This window comes from Garra rufa, chromosome 23, assembly GCF_049309525.1.
Source record: "Garra rufa chromosome 23, GarRuf1.0, whole genome shotgun sequence".
Classification (NCBI taxonomy): domain Eukaryota; kingdom Metazoa; phylum Chordata; class Actinopteri; order Cypriniformes; family Cyprinidae; genus Garra; species Garra rufa.
Window position 1 is genome coordinate 31,060,449 of NC_133383.1, and position 21,855 is coordinate 31,082,303.

The window sequence follows — 21,855 nt, forward strand, 5'->3', positions numbered from 1 at the left end:
TCCATTTCTCCTGGTGACACCATTGAGAGACATCAAAGGGAGCTTCTTATTCATGTCATCCCACCTTCACTGTGCAACTCTGAGGAACAAATCGATGAAGGATTAGCGAGCAGCATCAAGCTTAACTCCTTTGACAGAGATGAAGCCGACGCTCCAAAGAAACGAAGAGGTTCGGTCATGACAATAATCACTGGGGACTGTGAGCAGAGGTTTCTGCAAGGCAATCATGTCTTTTCATTTGATGAGGATGTTTCACAGGAGTCTCAGATAGATGCGTTGAGCCCTGTGAGTGAGTCTACAACTGTGTCTCCAGTCGAGGACCTTGCAAGCATCATAGAAGCTATGGAAGAGCTCCAGGATTGCTCCCAAGCAAAAGATACCACAACCTCTCTGGACACTAAGCTAATTGGGATGGGAAGCACAGATGTCTATAAAACACCCAAACTTTATACAAATGATTCTTCTGAACGGCAAAGTGGCTCAAAAAGTAAGCATTGAAGTATTTTTGGCTTTCTTAACAGTGGTTTTCACTGGTGGGTCTTTAAAGTTAAGTAAGGTTAAAGTTCTGAATGGTAAGCGATTGAAACTGAACATCTTCACTCTCTAATGGCTGTTTCGGTAACACTTTCTATGAAGCCCCTATTTATAATACATTATAAGGGTAGTTCTAAGGCATTATAATGAATGCATAATGCATTTTAAAAACTGTATAATATGTTATATCATCTCATGAATAATCATAACAACAATTATAATACATTATAATACTTACGTATTTGAGGTTATAACTTTCAAGATTATGATTATTTATAACACAATGGTTGCCATATTAAATCTACTTCTTTTATAATGGACTATATTATATTACATGTATTTTTTACACTATATTACTATATTTTGATGGTCCCCTTAGTCTATTGACTATAAGCAACTTAGAGTAACTCCTTAGAGTATTAGTAGACTTAGATTAAGGTTAGGCTACACTGTAAAAAAGAAAAAAAAATTGTAAAGTCAACTTAAAATAATTTGTTACCCTGCTGCCTTAAAATTTGAAGTTCAGTCAACACAAATAAGTTTAGTCAACTTGAAATGTTAAGTTGTACTAAGTGACAACTTAGATATTTGAGTTGACTTAACAAAACATTTGGTTTGTTAAACTTAAAAGATAGGTAAGTTACCCAGCTGCCTTAAAATTTTAAGTTGAATCAACTCAAATATCTAAGTTGTCACTTAGTACAACTTCACATTTAAAGTTAACTGAACTTAAAAATTTATGGTAACCAGGTAACAAATTATTTTAAGTTGACTCAACAATTTTCGAAGGAGTGTTCTCACAACTTTCATTAATGTTTCTGAAAGTTACACAGAAGGTGTCCATGAAGTAATGTTCATGGAAATTTCTTAAAACCTTATTAATATATGATATACTTTGTCATAATGTTGACAAAAAACATTCTAAGATAAACATTTTTGGAAAGTCATTTATGTTATTTGTACTTATAAACATTCTAACAAATTAAAAAAAAAAAAACGTTCAAATAATGTTTTCTTTTGCACTGTAAAAAAAAATGTTGAGTCAACTTAAAATAATTTGTTACCCTGCTGCCTTAAAATTTGAAGTTTAGTCAACTCAAATAAGTTTAGTCAACTTGAAATGTTAAGTTGTACTAAGAGACAACTTAGATATTTGAGCTGACTTAACAAAACATTTGGTTTGTTAAACTTAAAAGATAGGTAAGTTACCCAGCTGCCTTAAAATTTTAAGTTGAATCAACTCAAATATCTAAGTTGTCACTTAGTAAAACTTCACATTTAAAGTTGACTGAATTAAAAATGTTAAGATGGCCAGGTAACAATTTTTTAAAAGTTGACTGAACAAATAGTTTTTTTTTTTTACAGTGTAGGTAGGTTCGGGTACTTGCAAAGTTACTTATAATCAGTTTGTCTTTTGAGGAACCGTCAAAATACAGTGTTATCATATATTTAGCACACTACTAATAATAATTACTGCTAGTTGACATGCAGTTGCAGAGTTACTAATCAAAAGTTATCTAAAGGGTACTGTCAAAATAATTAAACTGATAATACAAGAGTGTGATATTACACATTCATCTGATCTGATAACCAAATTATGGGTCTTTGAGAAATATTATTATTACTTATAAATGGTTTTTGTATGCTTTAAGTAAAGTGACATAAGTAAGACGGCAAGATATGAGACTTATAAAACTGGTTTTGTGCTCCAGGGTCACAAATAATATGATTAGGTTCATATTAAGTGACAAACATTTAAGGCACAATATTAACTGTTTTTGCTCTATTCCACCAACGAAAACTTCACAGCTGTTCTGTGTGTGATCAACACAGTTGGGTTTTATTGCTTCATCGTATTTGAAGGAATTAATTGAGTCAAAGATTCAAAGATCGGCTTATTTGCTTTGAAGGAATCAGTTATTTTGAATCATTGAATAATGAATAAATGACTCACAAATTAATAAAGTGACTTGTCGTCACCTACTGGGGAATTCAGTTCATATTTAAAGTTTGCATTTAAGTTAAATAATATAAAATTTAAGAATTTACATGAAATTGGCCATATATATTTGAAAACTAAAAAGCCATTTAGAAACCAAAATAGTAATGTTTCCTATTCAGCCTGTCATATTAATAATTTTTGCAGATTTTTTAACCTACAGTACAGACCAAAAGTTTGGACACACCTTCTCATTCAAATGAACGAGAAGGTGTGTCCAAACTTTTGGTCTGTACTGTATATTTTTCTGTTTATTAAAGTTTTTACTATACATTTGTGCAGTTTTCAGTGGGTTAGTGATATTTTTTTAATATATATAAATTAATAAATACATATTTTTAAATGGGTTTTTATACAAAAACTGCTTTTTTATGTAAAATTCACTTTATAAAAGACCCACATTTCTAACTTTAATTCATGGGGATAACATGGATAATTTCACATGGTTTAGTGTAAGATTTTTGCCCATCTTTTGGAAAATCCAGTTTTAACAGTAAAAAAAAATAACTTTTACCAGTAGGTGGCTGCAGAGCTCCACTATTTGCTATTTGACCACCTGAAAGATATTTTTTCACAAGTTTTTTCAGTTGAATTCATATCTACAGTACAGACCAAAGGTTTGGACACACCTGAATGAGAAGGTCTGTACTGTATTTGGATCAAATTAGGATCCATGTTGGGTCACCACTTGATGTCCAATGTAAAATCTGTGCCCTGAAGCTGAAAACAACTAAACATTGTCTTAGTGTTTTGTTCACTTTGGTATTACAATATTGCTTTAATCAGGCCTATTTTATCATTCATAGCTTCATTCGAGGTCAAAGAGCGCCTTAGGCCTCCAACAGACTCCATTCATAAAGATTCAGAGGACCACTGGGCAAAGAGACGCAAGCTTTTCAAGGAAAGCAAACAGCGCAGTTCTGCCGGAGGAAGTTCTATAACTAGCAATATCACAGAGGAATCAGGTAATCACTTACAGTATATATACCTTTTACATTTGCTATGTGTGAATTGTCTGGTTTTGAAGGAAATTTCTGTGCAAATTGCAAAACTCTGTCAAATGCATTCAATCCAATTTATGCCATGGGTGTCAAACTTATTTTAAGCAGTATTGGTCTTAACATCACCTTTTTTAAGCCTTTGTGTGACCATGAAGTCTAAATGCACAATTTACACATGCTTTTTTAAATAAGTTAATAGGTTAAAAAAGTCTGAAATCTGGCTACAGTTGAATGTATTTTTATTTTCAACACTGTCTTCTGTTTTTTCGTTGTTAAGACACAATGAACTCTGAGGACACTCGTTCAGTGGACATGTCAATGCGGGATATTGAAGAAAGAGGATTTTACACAGAAACCTTTCACTCGGTATCATGGATATACCATGGAGATGAAGTTAACCAGAATGAGGGCGCACACTGTCTCAGCAGCTGTACTCGACCAGCAGCAAGTGGGTAGCCTTCTTTGATAAATATAGGCTAGAACTGACTATTTATGACTTACGGTGTTTAAAGATACATTATATATTTCAGTTCGTGAGCGGACAGTGAAAGTCAGCAAAGGCATGGGCGAGTATCCCTGGGGCTTCAGAATTCAGTTCTCCAAACCCATCGTGGTTACTGAAGTGGACACAAGTAAGTTATTATCAAGGATATATATCTGGTGTATGTAGGAGTAAAAGAATGAGAAACTCACTAGCTTTTTTTAAATTAGATTTTATAAAAAGGAATAGCTTGAAGGCATTGTATAGGACTTGTTCACACCAAAGAGAGAGAGAGAGAGAGAGAGAGAGAGAGAGAGAGAGAGAGAGAGGGAATAGGCAACTATAACAATAACAACATAAAAAAATATTGTTGGAACCACTTTCAGAATGTTTTTCAGCTGATAATCAATAACAACATTTGGAGCCAATTAGAATCCATCCTGCTTAAAAGCTCTCAAGAACAGACAGCAAATTTACTTTTCAGTTCTTCGAATTATACACAGTGGAAGTCAGTGTTGTGGTAACGCATTACAAGTAAGGCAAGTTACGTAATAATATTACTTTTTCCAAGTAACTAGTAAAGTAACTAGTTAAGTTACTTTTTAATTGACAATTGACAATTTAATTGAAAATATCTGAGTTACTTTTTCAAATAAGTAGCGCCAGTTACTTTTCCCCCATTTATTGATTAAAAGCTCTCCTGACCCCATGTTGAGAGAAATTGTGAGTAAGATGTTACTTTAGTTCTAGAATAAATGTGAACATGCAAAAAAATAATCTCACTCACTAAAAAACAGATACAGTATTCCTCAAAATGAACAAAAACAGTGAAATTCAGTGCAACAAAAAACAAAAAAGCAAGCCCTGCCCAGATTTAAAAAGTAACGCAAAAGTAATGTAGCGCATTTTTTTCCATAAAAAGTAACTAAGTAACGCAATTAGTTACTTTTTTAGGGAGTAACTCAATATTGTAATGCATTACTTTTAAAAGCAACTTTCCCCAACACTGGTTGAAGTCAAAAGTTTACATAGACCTTGCAGAATCTGGATGTCAATTATTTTACCAAAGTAAGAATTTTTTTTTTTATTTAGTACTGACTTAAGATATTTCACATACAAGACGAGCAAATATAGTCGTTCATTTGATTCTTAATACTGTGTTGTTACCTGAATGATCCACAGCTGTGTTTTTTTTTTTCGTTAAGAACTTGCTGTTCTAATGATAATAGTGTGTGTTGTGTTTCCCTCAATGCTGATCATTTTTGACTGATACTGATTTTCGATTTGATTAGCGATTTTGAATCTTAGTAGAAAGAGGGTGTTGTTCATGGGCCATGTTCCTCAGTCAGATAAAGGCATTGTTGTGCTGTGTTTCAGATGGAGCAGCGGAGGAGGCAGGGCTGCAGGTTGGAGACTATGTGCTGGCAGTAAATGGCACTGATGTCACTAGTGTACCACATTCAGAAGCAGCTGACCTCGCACGGCAAGGTAGGGTGGACCCTCAGACAACATTATTAGAGCATTTCTCATGGACAAGGTTCATTTTTAAATCCCAGTGGTACACCCGGAGGCACACACATTCGCTTTTTTGCACATTTTTATCTCAATTTGCAGTTTGTAGGAATCAAGCCTGGAGATTTTGGGCAGTTAGTGTTGACACATTTCACATAAAATTGAGTACACTCCTAAAAAATGAAGGTTCCAAAAGAGTGTTTTTGCAGTGATGCCATAGAAGAACCATTTTTGGTTTCTCAAAGAACCTTTCAGTGAACGTTCTTAAAAGAACTAATTTAATGAACATTTAAAAAATCTAAAAAAAACTTTTTCTGTATTTGAAAGGTTCCGTGGATGTTCAGGGTTCTTCATAGAACTATTAATGCCAATAAAGGACCTTTATTTTTAGGAGTGTAGTGTATGATAGGAATGAACTCAAATTTTTCTATCCAGTTGGTGGATATCACTTTCATATTTTGAGGCGATTTTAGATTTAGATTCAGATTTTTTGGTTTAATGCCTAATTTTTCTCTGTAATCATTCACATTTACTGGTAGATGATATATAGTTGCAATAATTTTTATTTAAAGCGTACTATCCAAATACACTGCAAAAAATGCTTTTCTTACTTAGATTTTTTTCAGTAACACTTTATTTTACGATTTCTTAACTAGCTTATTAGCATGCATATTACTAGACTATTAGCCATTTATAAGTACTAATTAAGCACATATTAATGCCTTATTCTACATGACCTTATTCTACATTTCTAATCCTACCCAATACCTAAACTTAACAACTACCTTACAAAATATTAATAAGCAGCAAATGAGCAATTTATTGTGGAAAAAGTTAATAGTGAATAAGTGTTCCCTATTCTAAAGTGTTACCTTTTTTGTTGTTTCCAGCCAAAATATCTAAAAATTCTTAAATCGAGAAGGATTTTCTAGACAAGTAAAAACTGTCTTGTTTTCAGAAAAAAAAACGTCAAAATTAAGTGCATTTTAGCTTGAAACAAGCAAAATAATCTGCCAATGGGGTAAAAAATATAATCTTGTTTTCTGTTTGAAATAAGATTTTTTTGCTTACCCCATTGGCAAATTATTTAGCTTGTTCTAAGCAAAAACTCAAAAGTTAAGTTTGACTTGTTTTTTCTGAAAACAAAAAAATTATTTTTACTTGTCCTTCTCGATTTAAGAATTTTTAGATATTTTGGCTGGAAACAAGACAAAAAAATCTAAGTAAGAAAAGCATTTTTTTCCAGTGTAAAGCCTTACTTGGAACAGCCTTGCTGGGTTTGTGTCTAATTGTTTCATGTGATTTCTGTTTCGAATTAATAAAGGCCCAGACATTTTGACTCTGACCATTGGCTCGGATATTGGTCGAATGCCGAACACTCCTCGACCAACGTGCAGGGGTTACTTGCATAAGCGAACTCAGTCCAGTTTGCTGAAGGGCTGGAGAAAGAGGTGGTTTGTGCTCAGACACGACTGCTGCCTCTATTACTACAGAAACAAGCGTGTAAGTTCAGTTTTCTGTTTTATTCGGATAGTTAAACCTATAAAAAAACTGTGCAATGAAATACAAACTTTGTTTCTCATTAACAGGATGAAGGGAAGAGCCGAGCTCTGTCTGTGATAAGTCTGGAAGGAGCGGTGGTGGAGGCCGACACCAGTTTAGGAAAGCCCTTTGTGTTCAGATGCTGCCCTGTGTCTGGGAACCGAGTTTACTACCTGTGTGCTACATCAAACCAAGAGATGAAAAGGTGAGAAAAAAACAGTACTTTTATTAATGGAGAGACTCAAGCAATGCTGGGAAGTTTAAGAGGGACTGCCGATACCAGTGTTGGGAAAGTTACTTTTAAAAGTAATCAATTACAATATTGCGTTACTTTTAAAATCTGGACAGGGCTTGCTTGTTTGTTTTTAATATAAAAAAGTTATATTTTTGGCAAATGAACTCAACAAAAGCCTGAAGGAAAAGTAATTTCACATCTTTACATCATTTAACAATAAAAAATGTTAGTTCCTCTTGAGTAATTTTTGCTTATTAGCAGTGTTGGGGGTAACGCATTACAAGTAACGCAAGTTACGTAATAATATTACTTTTTCCAAGTAACTAGTAAAGTAACGCGTTACTTTTTAATTGACAAGAAAATATTGAGTTACTTTTTCAAATACGTAACAGCAGTTACTTTTTCCCCATGTATTGATTAAAAGCTCTCCTGTCCTCAGGATGATGTTACTTTAGTTCTTTACTTTAGTAAATGTGAACATGCATCAATTCATCTCACTCACTAAAAAACAGATACAGTATTCCTCATAATGAACAAAAACAGTGAAATTCCACGCAACAAAAAACAAAAAAGCAAGTCCTGCCCAGATAGTTACACAATAATTAAATGTTAAATAATACAAATATCCTTTATGCATTTAATCCCATTTTATTAACTAATGTCTTTGCTGCCGACCTTCGATGATCCAATTCATCCATACTAATAAGCAAAATGACTCAAGATAATCTAAAATTTGTTTTCCTTTTTTTTATTGCTGAAGAGTTAACATTTTTTCTTCTGCAGTCTACTGTACAGACATGAATTTACTTTTCTCTAAGCCTGAGGCTATCGGTGTAAAAATGCTTTTACATTTGCAAAAACTATAACTTTTTATATTAAAAACAAACAAGCAAGCCCTGCCCAGATTTAAAAAGTAATGCAAAAGTAACGTAACACATTACTTCCCATAAAAAGTAACTAAGTAATGTAATTAGTTAGTTTTTTTAGGGAGTAACTCGATATTGTAATACATTACTTTTAAAAGTAACTTTTCCCAACACTGCTTATTAGTATAGTTAAATTGGATCATCGAAGGTCAGCAGCCAAGACACTGGTTAATAAAATCGGATTATATACATAAAAGATAACTGCATTTGTAAAGGATATTTTGAATATATTATTTAACATATTTAATTATTGCAAGTTTGCGTCATATTCTGAGTTGCATTTCACTGTTTTTATTCATTTTGAGGAATACTGAATCTGTTTTATTTGTGAGTGAGATGAATTAATGCACGTTCACATTTATTCTAGAACTAAAGTAACATCTTACTCACAATTTCCTTTTAACGTGGGGACAGGAGAGGTTTTAATCAATAGATAGCAAAAAAAAAAAAAACAGTAACTCAGATATTTCATTGTAAATTAAAAAGTAATGTGTTACTTTACTAGTTAATTGAAAAAAGTAATCTGATTATGTAACTCACATTACTTGTAATGTGTTACCCCCAACACTGGCCAATACTTTAAGGCAATTAATAAAACATCTGGTAAATAACAGTTAACTTAAGAAGTTCATGTTTGTTTCTCAGGTGGCTGGAGGCTATGGGTAGAGCGCTTCATCCTATTACTCAGGTAACTTCCTAATCATTTGTGCATGTATTATTTGCTGTGGCATCAATACACATACTGAAAATATGGTATTTCATTCTACATTTCAACTCTATTAATGCAAATTAGCAGGATCAATTAATAAATCTGTGTCCATTTTTAAATCCCATTGGCTGATGTTGTTGTACTAATGCTCATAATGATAATGATTGTTGAAACAGAATCACGTGTGGGTGGACGTGACTCGGCACAACTCAAATCTGCCTCCTCTGGCAGTCAAGAACCCAGAATGCCTTGGGTTACTGCACCAGCTGGACCGGAACAAGGACTCATGGGTGCAGCACTACTGTGTGCTGAAAGATGGATGCCTCTATTTCTATGCAGGCATTCGGTCAACCTGTGCAATAGGTACGTTGGTAACACAATTATGATACTGCTGTGTTTTTGTACAGCTGCTAATGAAACAACACTGCAAACTCTCAAGACTCTGAATAAAACAAAATGTCTGGATCCTAAAAAAATAAACTCCCAGTATACACTATATGGACAAAACCAGTGGGAATGATTAAATTCAGGTTTCAATCAAAGACATTGCCAGAGGTGTATAAAATCAAGCACATAGCCATGCAGTCTGCATACAAATATTTGTGGGAAAAAATGGGATTCAATAAGTCAGTTTGTGAAATTTTAGATATTCCACAGTCAAATGTAAGTGTTACTATTGGAAAGAGAAAGAATTTAGGAACAACAGCAACTTATGCCGGGTGGCAAATTGTGCTGTAAAATAACAACAAAATACTGACAGCTGGGGCTGCCAGTAGTGTACTGTTAATGTACAGCTCTTCCTTTTTACAGTACACCCTTAAAAATAAAGGTGCTTTATGATGCCATACAAGAACCTTTTTTGTTTAAATGGTTCCATAAAGAACCTTTAACATCTGAAGAACCTTTCTGTTTCACAAAACGTTCTTTGTGGCAAAAGAAGGTTCTTCAGATTATGAAAAGTAAAACAGAGACTGAACGGTTCTTTGTGGAACCAAAAAAAAAAAAAACATTCAAAGCATCTTTATTTTTAAGTAAGTAAAAATGTTTTTACGTAAATAAATTTAAAAAATATATATGTTACTATTATAATACCAGTAGGCTATTTCATTTAGGAAACCGACTGCTCCAAACTATTTGAGTTTAAAAACTGGTATTTATACAGTGTGAACTTCTTTCATTTGAGTTTACAAAAAGGTTATATTTCTTAATATAAAACTGCAAACACTTAATGTGTAAAAGTGAAACAAACAAAACAACAGGGTTAGTACACCCCTCACATTTCAGCAACAATTTTAGTATATCTTCTCAAGGGATAATACTGTAAAAATGAAACTTGGATATATTTTAGAGTAGTCAATGTGCAGCTTGTATAGCAGTATAGATTTACTGTCTTCTGAAAATTACTCAACATACAGCCATTATTGTCAAAAATACCCTAAGTGAACTTGTCAGAACTGTGTCCAAAGTGTCAGTATATTGTGTTAGCACCATTGTTATCTAGCACTGCCTTAATCATCCTGGGCATGGCATTAACCAGAGCTGCACAGATTGTTAGACATTAGACACATGGTGCTTCTCCACCTTACGCTTGAGGATGCTCCACAGGTGCTTAATAGGGTTCAGGTCTGGAGACATTCTTGGCCACCTCATCACCTTCACCTTCAGCTTCACCTTCAGCTTCCTCAGCAAGGCAGTTGTCATCTTGGTGGTGTGTTTGGGATCGTTATCATGTTGGAAAACTGCAGTTCGGCCTAGTTTCTGGAGGGAATGCATCATGTTCTGCTTCAGAATGTACAGTACATAATGGAGTCCATGTTTCCCTCAATGAACTGTAGCTCCCCAGAACCAGCAGCACTCATGCAGCCCCAGACCATGATGCTACCACCACCATGCTGGACTGTAGGCAACACACTATTTCCTTGGTACTCCTCAGCAGGGCATCGCCACACATGCTGGACACCATCTGAGCCAAACAAGTTTATCTTATAGTCTCATCAGACCACAGGACATGGTTCCAGTAATTCATGCTCTTGGTTGTCTTCAGCAAACTGTTTGCAGGCTTTCTTGTTAGCCAGCTTCAGATGAGGCTTCCTTCTGGGATGGCGCCTATGCAACCCGACTTGTTGCAGCTGAAGATAAAAGTAGACATTAGATATCTCAAGATCAAGGATGATTAAAAAACTCCCAAAACAGCATGGTGACAATCAACAAAATAAACCACTCTGAACATCACAAAACCAGAATGTTTTCTATGGTATATTACTGTTTTAATGGAAAAAGTTTTTTATAGCATTTTTTTAAAAACTGTGTACTGTACAGTGTAGTTCTATTTATGTTCTTCATATTATTTCATGTAAGTGTATTTTGGTTTTTATTGTAGTATCTCTATAGCTTTGCTATAACAGTTTATACATTTGTCTAATTGCAGGAGGAATCTACCTGCATGGCTACACAGTGAGGGATCAGCCAGTGGGATCCAAAAGATCGGCTATTGAACTCAGACCACCATCTGAAGAGTTTAAAGTCTTCTACCTCTGTGCAGAGAATGCAAATGACAATAAACGGTAATTAATTCGATTTTGAATAATGTTCAGTAATGCATTTTAAGACTTCTTACACACACACACACACACACACACACACACACACACACACACACACACACAAAAACACAAAAGATTTTGACAGTATTATTTCACAATTAAACTTTTCAAACAAGTGGGACTGCCAAAGGGGCTGAAATTGTATTTAAAGGTTTCAGTCTACAAAACAGCTTGGTGAAAAAAAATGTATTAACCAAACAGTAAGGTACAACAGGGCTAAAGTCACCCCCTAAGAAAAAAGTGCTTTTCACTGTGTCCAAAGTGTATGATTGCAGAAAAATACATAGCCTACAATTGTATTGAACATTTATGGAGCAACAGATTTTGTGTAAAAATAAATCATACAAGTTGGTTATTTTGTTTAAAAATCTCATAAATGAATTTGGAGGCAAGGGGGTACCGTAAAAGGCACACAGTATTGATACAAATACTTTAGCTAAAATAATGTATTTTTTAATAATGTATAAGATAATACTTGTTCAAAACAATCACTTTAGCAAAGTCTGTACTATTTTCTGCATATTTAGATAAATAAAATTCAATAAATGTCATTAAACTATGTTAATTTAAAACATATATTTTAAAATACAGAAACAAAATCATTTTAAAATGTAAAGATTCTGAAAGCATTGAAATTATACAAATTATAATACAAATTATATTGTATTATATGATATGATTAATAGAATGTTTTTTAATATGATGGTTCCTTAACATGGTGATCATCAACATAATATATAATATTTACCATCTGAATCTAACAATGTCATGTCAAGAAATGGAAAAGTCAACCTTCTATTAAATATCATGTTAATTATTGTGCCTTTTTGTAACGTGTAGCAATAAACAAAGGGAAGCAAGTGCAGGTTATGGTAGTTTATTGAGAAAGATGCAATGATGGGTAGAACAGATAATCCAGACGTGGTGAACCGGTGCTTTAGTGGTGGTGAGATCTCCCGGCTGATGACACAAGGACTGGATGGCAGAGTGCAAACGTGTCGTGAAACTCCCGTGAAGTGCGGTGACGATCCAACGACGAATACACAATCCAACAAGACACGAACCAAGACAAAGAGACATCCAGACAAACTATCGGACAGGGGAGAAGAGAATGGCGTGAGTATATATAGCAGTCTGTAATGAAGAACACCTGGTGCCGGACTGATTAGCAGCTGCACTGAATGAGCATGACGAACAACACAGACAGACACATGATCACGAGACAGAGCACATGGCATAATAAACAACACTGACAGACACATGATCACAAGACCTGAGAACACGGCAGATGCGTGAACCGTGACAGTACCCCCTCCCCTAGGAACGTCCCCTGACGTTCCCAGACTCCTGTACCTGTTGATTGAAATCATCAATAAGGGAGTGATCCAGTATGTCCCTGGCAGGTACCCAACTTCTCTCCTCCGGACCGTAACCTTCCCAGTCCACCAAGTACTGAAATCCGCGTCCCCTCCGCCTAGAGTCCAGAATGCGATTGACCGAATAGGTAGGTTCCCCATCTACGAGTCGCGGCGGTGGGGGAACCGGGACTGGCGGATTAATACGTGCAAAAAAAACGGGTTTAATTTTGGAAACATGGAACACGGGATGAATCCTCCTGTACACTGGAGGGAGGTTGAGGCGGACTGTCACCGGACTAATGATCTTGGTGACAGAAAACGGGCCAATAAATTTGGGAGCAAGTTTATTCGAAACGGATCGGAGAGGAATGTCCTTAGTAGAAAGCCACACTTTGGAACCGACGACGTATACGGGAGGCTTAGACCGGTGGCGATCGGCTTTGGCCTTGGTGCGCGCTCCCACCCGGACTAGAGTCTCACGGGCTCTAGTCCAGGTGCGACGGCACCTCTGGACGAAGGCGTGAGCGGAGGAGACCGCGACTTCGGATTCCAGACTGGGAAAAATTGGTGGCTGGTAACCTATACTACATTCAAATGGGGATAGGCCCGTGGATGATACTGGTAACGAATTGTGGGCGTACTCCACCATCGACAGCTGTTGGCTCCAGGAGGAAGGATTTCTAGTGACCATACATCGTAACGCTCTCTCCAAATCTTGGTTGGCTCTCTCAGTTTGCCCATTGCTTTGAGGATGGAACCCCGAAGAGAGACTAACAGTGGCCCCCAGTAATTTACAAAACTCTCGCCAAAATTTGGACACAAACTGGGGTCCTCTGTCGGAGACCACGTCTGTCGGGAGGCCATGTAACCGGAAGACGTGGTCCACGACTGCCAACGCTGTCTCCTTGGCTGAAGGTAATTTGGGCAAGGGAATGAAATGAACCGCCTTCGAGAATCGGTCCACCACGGTCAAAACTACCGTGTTACCCTGGGAGGGTGGGAGGGCGGTAACAAAATCTAGAGCGATGTGGGACCAGGGTCTCGAAGGGATTGGCAGCGGTTGTAGGAGCCCATCAGGAGGTCTGTTAGAAGTCTTACCAATGGCACAAACTGAACAAGCCAAAACAAAACTGCGAACATCACGAGCCATAAGTGGCCACCAAAATCTTTGTTTTACCAAATGTAAGGTTCGACTTACCCCTGGATGACACGCCACATTGGAACCATGTCCCCACTGGATAACTTCGGACCGTAGACCTTCTGGCACAAACAAACGGTTAGGTGGGCAACCGGCCGGAGGCGTTACCCCAAGTAAGGCTGTCTTAACCTTCGATTCGACCTCCCAATTGAGGGCAGAGACAATAAGTGTCTCGGGAAAAATACCCTCGGGAGTGGACGGGCGATCGGAACGGTCAAAAATACGTGACAAAGAATCGGGTTTAACGTTTTTGGAACCCGGGCGGTACGAAATAGTGAAGTCAAAACGTCCGAAAAAAAGTGCCCACCTAGCCTGCCTAGAGTTCAGTCTTTTAGCTGTTCTGATATATTCCAGATTCTTATGATCGGTCCAAACTATGAAAGGTACCCCTGACCCTTCCAACCAGTGACGCCATTCTTCCAATGCCAGTTTGACCGCCAACAGCTCTCTGTTACCAATATCATAATTTGACTCAGCTTGCGACATACGATGAGAATAAAACGCGCAGGGATGCATCTTGTCGTCCGAGGATGAGCGCTGGGAAAGCACCGCACCTACCCCCACCTCTGATGCGTCGACCTCCACCACGAACTGACGTGATGGTTCAGGGGTAATGAGAATAGGTGCCGAAACAAAGCGGCTTTTGAGTTTAGCAAACGCTGCTTCCGCAGCGTTTGACCACCTGAACGCCATTCGGGGGGAGGTCAAGGCTGTCAGAGGTGCGGCTAGTTGGCTGTAATTACGAATAAAACGTCGGTAAAAATTGGCGAAACCCAGAAACCTCTGTAGGGCCTTACGGGAATCTGGACTTGGCCAATCCACCACAGCCCTCACCTTCTCGGGATCCATGCGCATACCCTCGGCCGACACGATGTACCCTAGGAAAGGAACAGACTGTGCATGAAAATCGCATTTCTCCGCCTTGACAAAAAGCCCATTCTCTAGCAGCCGCTGGAGCACTCGTCTGACGTGCTGAACATGTTCCTGGAGAGACGAAGAAAAAATCAATATGTCGTCCAGGTAGACATATAGAAACTGATCGACCATGTCTCTCAGCACGTCATTGACGAGTGCCTGAAAGACCCCTGGGGAGTTGGACAAGCCGAAGGGCATGACCAAGTATTCAAAGTGCCCCCTGGGGGTGTTGAAGGCAGTCTTCCATTCATCTCCCCCCCTGATGCGGACCAAATGATAAGCGTTTCTTAAATCCAATTTCGTGAAGATGGACGCTCCCTGCAACCTCTCGAAGGCTGAAGATATTAGCGGCAAAGGATAAGTATTCTTTACCGTAATATTATTCAGCCCTCGGTAATCAATGCAAGGTCGCAGAGATCCGTCCTTCTTCCCCACAAAAAAGAATCCCGCCCCCGCTGGAGAAGAGGAAGGTCGTATGAACCCCGCTGCTAGAGAATCAGAAATGTATTTCTCCATAGCCTCTCTCTCAGGAACTGAGAGTGAATAAAGTTTGCCCTTAGGCGGAGACGTACCTGGCAGTAAGTCTATAGCACAGTCATAGGGACGATGAGGAGGAAGAGAAGCAGCCCTAGACTTACTGAACACTTCCTTCAGGTCGAGGTACTCCGCGGGCACGTTACACAGATCCGCCGTCTTCTCCTGAAACACAGATCTAGAAACAGATGAACAAGCAGACACAAGACAAGACTCATAACACTTAATGCTCCATTCAGACACAGACTTGAGCTGCCAATCAATCCGGGGGTTATGTTTGGTGAGCCAGGGGTGTCCTAAAACAATGGGTGCATGAGGGGAGTCCAGGATGTAAAAGGGGGTGCTCTCACGGTGGTTGCCAGACACCGTGAGAGTGATGGGTTCCGTGATGGAGGTGATGGGAGGGAGGGTCTGGCCATTGAGTGCGTGGACGGCGATGGTCTCGGTGAGGGATCGGACAGGTATGTGATGTAGAAGTGCGAAAGAAGAATCCATAAAATTACCCTCAGCTCCCGAATCCAGCAGTGCGGTGCAGTGCAGGTCGTGATGCTGCCATCCTAGTCTAACTGGGAGGAGCGTTGAGGTGGAGGTGGATGAGGACTTTGCAGCGGAGATCCCACCCGACAGTAGCCTCATACTTACTGCCGGGCTGGCCCTTTTACCGGGCAGCTAAAGGCGTAGTGGCCAGCCGCCCCGCAGTAAAGGCAAAGGCCATGAGATCTCCGCCTCTCCTTCTCCTCCCAGCTAAGTCTGGCCCGACCCACCTGCATGGGCTCGGGATCGTTGAAGGGGGCGACCGCGTTATTGCCGCTGGCTCGAGATGGAAGTCCCTCCCCAGGGGGAAGCCGAGCGGGCATCCACCGCCGCTCGGCTCGGGAGAGTCGAGAATCTACCCGCAGTGCCAGATCAATGATGCCGTTGAGATCTGCGGGTAGTTCCAGGGCGTAGATCTCCTGTTGAACGCGGTCAGCCAGCCCATGCAGGAACATATCCGCCTGCGCCGCCTCGTTCCACTGACACTCAGCCGCTAGGGTGCGAAAAGCAATAGAGTAATCAGAAACGGATCTCCCCCCCTGTCGGAGATCCGTCAATTGCCGCGCGGCCTCTCTTCCGGTGGCCGCGCGGTCAAACACCCTCCTCATTTCAGCGGACAGTGTCGAGAACGAGGCACAACATGGATCCTGGTTCTCCCACACCGCCGTGCCCCACAAGGCCGCCCTCCCCGTTAACAGGGTGAGCGCGAACGCCACCTTGCTCTCCTCACTAGGAAACGTGCGCGGTTGCAGCGCGAAATGCATGGAGCACCTAGTGAGGAAAGCTCGGCAGAAGCTCGGCTCACCGCTGTACAGCTCGGGTGGGGGAAGGCGGGGCTCCGGTTGGTGTGCCGCTCCAGCTGGTTCAAAATGGGCGGCCGGAGCGATAGGAGCGGGCGGTGTGGGTGGCGCAGGGGACAGTGTCACCTGATGTAACCGCTGGGTCAGGTCAGACACTTGCGCCACCAAAGCGCCCACGCTCTTCTCCTGAGCGTTCAGCCGGGAGATACAACTCACCAGTGCTTCCTCCGCCGTGTTTGGGGTGCCTCCTGCTGCTTCCATGATTGGTCCGATAGTTCTGTAACGTGTAGCAATAAACAAAGGGAAGCAAGTGCAGGTTATGGTAGTTTATTGAGAAAGATGCAATGATGGGTAGAACAGATAATCCAGACGTGGTGAACCGGTGCTTTAGTGGTGGTGAGATCTCCCGGCTGATGACACAAGGACTGGATGGCAGAGTGCAAACGTGTCGTGAAACTCCCGTGAAGTGCGGTGACGATCCAACGACGAATACACAATCCAACAAGACACGAACCAAGACAAAGAGACATCCAGACAAACTATCGGACAGGGGAGAAGAGAATGGCGTGAGTATATATAGCAGTCTGTAATGAAGAACACCTGGTGCCGGACTGATTAGCAGCTGCACTGAATGAGCATGACGAACAACACAGACAGACACATGATCACGAGACAGAGCACATGGCATAATAAACAACACTGACAGACACATGATCACAAGACCTGAGAACACGGCAGATGCGTGAACCGTGACACTTTTAGCCCCAACAGCAGGGTCACTTTTTACCCCAAATACCATACTTTTAAATATGCTTTTGTTAACTGTTGCTTTAATTATCCTAAACAAAACTGAAAATCATTAAGAATACCTTTGTCTCAACTTTACTGTGTTTTATTGTTTATTGCAAAGAACAAACAAAAGCACATCTTTTAAACTAAAGTGCATTAAAAACTAAAGATTTAACGTAATCTCCTACCAGTTGTTTGAGTCATACAGTGGTCTTCTGACAATGTTTTATCATACATTCAATTGAGTCAATTGTACTTTGACTAATTTTAGTTGACAAAAAGTTAATCAGTTTTAAGTTCTGATCATTTGACAGCCTAAGTATCAAGTGTATTTTGTAGACACTGTCGTTTATCAAGGTGGGTGAAGTTGCAAAACACTGCACAAGTGTTGAAATGATAATCTGTTTGTGGTTATGATGTTGAAATGTATCATAGAGACCCAGTTTTGTATCTTTTGAAAATAGTGTTGTCCATGATGAAAAAAAAGTATGATTTTTTGTACGCAAATCTTAATTTCTTTAGGCCGCACATGGGTAAAATGGCAGTAATTGTTCTAAAATAGCAAACTAGGAATTAATTACCATGGTGAATTAACATGATCTTTTTCTCTTCTGTTTTCCTAGATGGATTAGTGCATTAAAGTCATCCACGCAAAAATGGCTGCCACTGCATCAGGCAATTCAAGACTACATGAGTCGCCCACCCGAGGAAACAAGAATGTGAACAAGACTGATTACAAGACAGTCTGGCATTTCTCAGCAAGTTTAATTCAGACACAAACATGTCTGAGTACCATTGCATAATGATTTTTCTTAAAATAAGATCTGTGAATATCCAGACAACAAGACATTGTGCACAGTAGCATTTTTTTATTATTATTATTCTTTTACTTAACCAGGAGATCACATTGAGATTGTATCTCTTCTTCCAGTGAGATCTGGTTAAGACTGCAACACATAAAGTTTCATAAGAGAATCACAAAGACAATAATATGATAAAATCAAATCATGAAAAACAGCAGGTATCCTTTAAGACATTATAGAAAAGACGTTTAAAGTTACTCAAAGTTGGAAGTGTGTCAAGTTTAAGCAAATTTTGCAGTTCATTCCGGGCCCAAGGAGCATAAAAGGAGAAAGCACACTTGCCAAATTTTGACAGTACCCTTGGGACTATTCTGCCCTCCAAAGGCAAAGAGCAGTAACTACACATTTGTTCAAAGTAATTGAGTTAAGGCTTAAAATGGACTTTGTGACAACTGTTTTGTCTTGTGGCAAAGTCTCCTGGTTCAATTTTGTCCCATTTCAGAGAAACGAGAGTGCCAACATGTTTGACTAGCTGTTGTAAAAACTTTAAAGGCATTTTTCTCAGTTTAAGTGTTGGCGTAGTTACTGTAATACTGTAGTAATGTACTGTTATTACTAGTAATACTGCACTTTGCCTTTGGAGGGCAGTATTAATTAAATACCGTACATGAACCAAATCTAGCTAATACACTAGAAAGATAAGACGGTAGTTTGCCTAAAAGAGCGTGCCCTTGTAACTTAGATTTTATTAGATTTTAGTTTAGTTGGATTTTGGTAGACTATACTGCAAAAAACGATTTTCTTACTTAGATTTTTGTCTTGTTTCCAGCAAAATTATAAAAAAAATTCTTAAAACAAGCAGTATTTTCGACAAGTAAAAATGGTCTTGTTTTCAGAAAAAAAATAAGTTAAAATTAAGGGAAATTTTGCCTGAAACAAGCAAAATAATCAGCCATTGGGCTAAGCAAAATAATCTAGTTTTCAGCTTGAAATAAAGACCATTTTGTTCACCCCATTGGCAGATTATTTTTCTTGTTTCAAACAAGACAAATTTTTACTTGTCTAGAAAATTCTTCTTTATTTAAGAATTTTTAGATATTTTGGCTGGAAAAAAGCATTTTTTGCAGTTTACACAAGCATCACTTGTCTGTTTTGTAAAATGCACAGCCTTACAGACACACAATGCCAAATTAGCATTGAGATACAATATCAGAAAGATAGCTGTACAGTGCTAAACAATCTAGTTGGATCTTTACTGTTTTGATAAAAGTCTATGATGAATTGATCTGGAGATTAGTTAAAAAGTGCTGCAAAAGTGAACAACAAATTAATAATTGAACTGTATGAATGCAAATAAATAGAACAATTTATCTAATTGAAACTAAAGTGATAAAATCATCTACTGAAAAAATTCATGATGAAACCTAAAATAGCTCCTAAAGTGCTTTTTTTGACAACGCAGCAGCAGCAAGTGCATGAAGTTGTCATGGCAACCAGATACACTGCATGCTGTGCTGTGATGGAAGCTAGAAGCATAGAAAAATAAGTAGAAACCTCAGACCTCAGACTTACATCACACTGTTTTCTCTAATTCTCTCAGTCTCTAGCTTTAAATGATGTCTTGTTTTAGATCCACTTTAACCATTCAGATGCTGCATGTTTCTTGGATTTCAGTGGAGAGTTTTCTGTAAACCTGTTTTGATTTCTTACAATATGTTTTCCATTTTCAGCATTTGCGTATGTAAAGACACTGCCACTGTTACTGTATATAACACATTTTCTTCATGTTTTCACTATCAAGGCTTGTTCCCTAAAACATTTAGTCCTCTTTTTATAGCAGTGAAATATCTTACTTCCTGTTTTAGCTCATTTATACAGTTGACAACAATATTATGACTTTTCCTATTCTTTGTATAACTAATGATACATTTATGTTTTTTTTTTTTTTTTTGTATTAATATTTGTATTAGTATTGGGTGATCTTCCAGTTCACAGTTTGATAAGATTTTTTACAACTAAGGGACTATTTACATTTGGTCACTTTTTGCATTTTAATAAATCGGATAAACGTTTACGTATGTGGCCTTAATAACCAAATTCATTAAACTCAGCTGAAATTCTCAATCTACACTCCATACACCATACTGACAAAAAAATAAAACTGAATTGTCGCAATAAAAAACTGAAATAAGCACATTGCATAAGTATTCATACCCTTAACTCAGTACTTAGCTGAAGCACCTTTACAGCCTCAAGTCTTTTTGGTTTGATGCAACAAGATTTGCACATCAGCATTTGGCAATAATCTGCCATTCTTCTCCTCAACTCTATACCTTTCAAGCTATGTCAGCTTAGATGGAGTCTGGCAGACATTTTCAGGTTTCTCCAGAAATATTTGATTGGGTTTGGAGTCTGGGCCACTCAAAGACATTTACAGAGTTGTCTATAAGCCACTCTTGCTCAATCTGGGGTTCTGAATGCTCTGGACTGGGTTTTCATTAAGGCTATTTCAATATTTTAGTGCATTGAAATTTTCTTCTAGTCTGATGAGCCCTCTTGCCTTTACAACTGAAAAACAGCACCACAGCATTAAAGGAGCAGTTCACTTTCAGAACAAAAATTTACAGAAACAGGAAATTTACTCACCCCCTTGTCATCCAAGATGTTCATGTCTTTCTTTCTTCAGTCGTAAAGAAATTATGTTTTTTGAAGGAAAAAATATAATTGGCTTCTATGGTGCCCCTGAGTTTGAACTTCCAAAATGCAGCTTCAAAGGACTCTGAACGATCACAGCCAAGGAAAGAAGGGTCTTATCTAGCAAAACGATTGGTTATTTTCTCAAAAAAAAAAAAATACAGTTTATATACTTTTTAACCCCAAATGCTCGTCTTGTCTAGGTCTGTGTATTCCAGTTGAAGACAGTTAGGGTATGTCGAAAAATTCCCATCTCATTTTCTCCTCCAACTTCAAAATCGCCCTACATCGCTGTTTTACCTTTTTTGTAAAGGGTGTTTGATCTTATTTGCATGTTCACTTTGTAAACACTGAGTCGGTACTTCTGCAGCGATGTAGGACGATTTTGAAGTTGGGGAAGAAAATGAGACGGGAGTTTTTTGACATTCCCTAACTGTCATGAACTGGAATACACAGAGTTCACACTTAGCTAGGCAAGACGTGTTAGATATTAAAAAGTATATAAGTTATAAATGTTTTCAGAAAATAACCAATCGTTTCACTAGATAAGACCCTTCTTCCTTGGCTGAGGTCATTTTGAACCCTTTGAAGCTAAATTTAAACTGCATTTCTGAAGTTCAAACTCGGGGGCACCATAGAAGTCCATTATATGGAGAGATATTCTGAAATGTTTTCCTCAAAAACCATA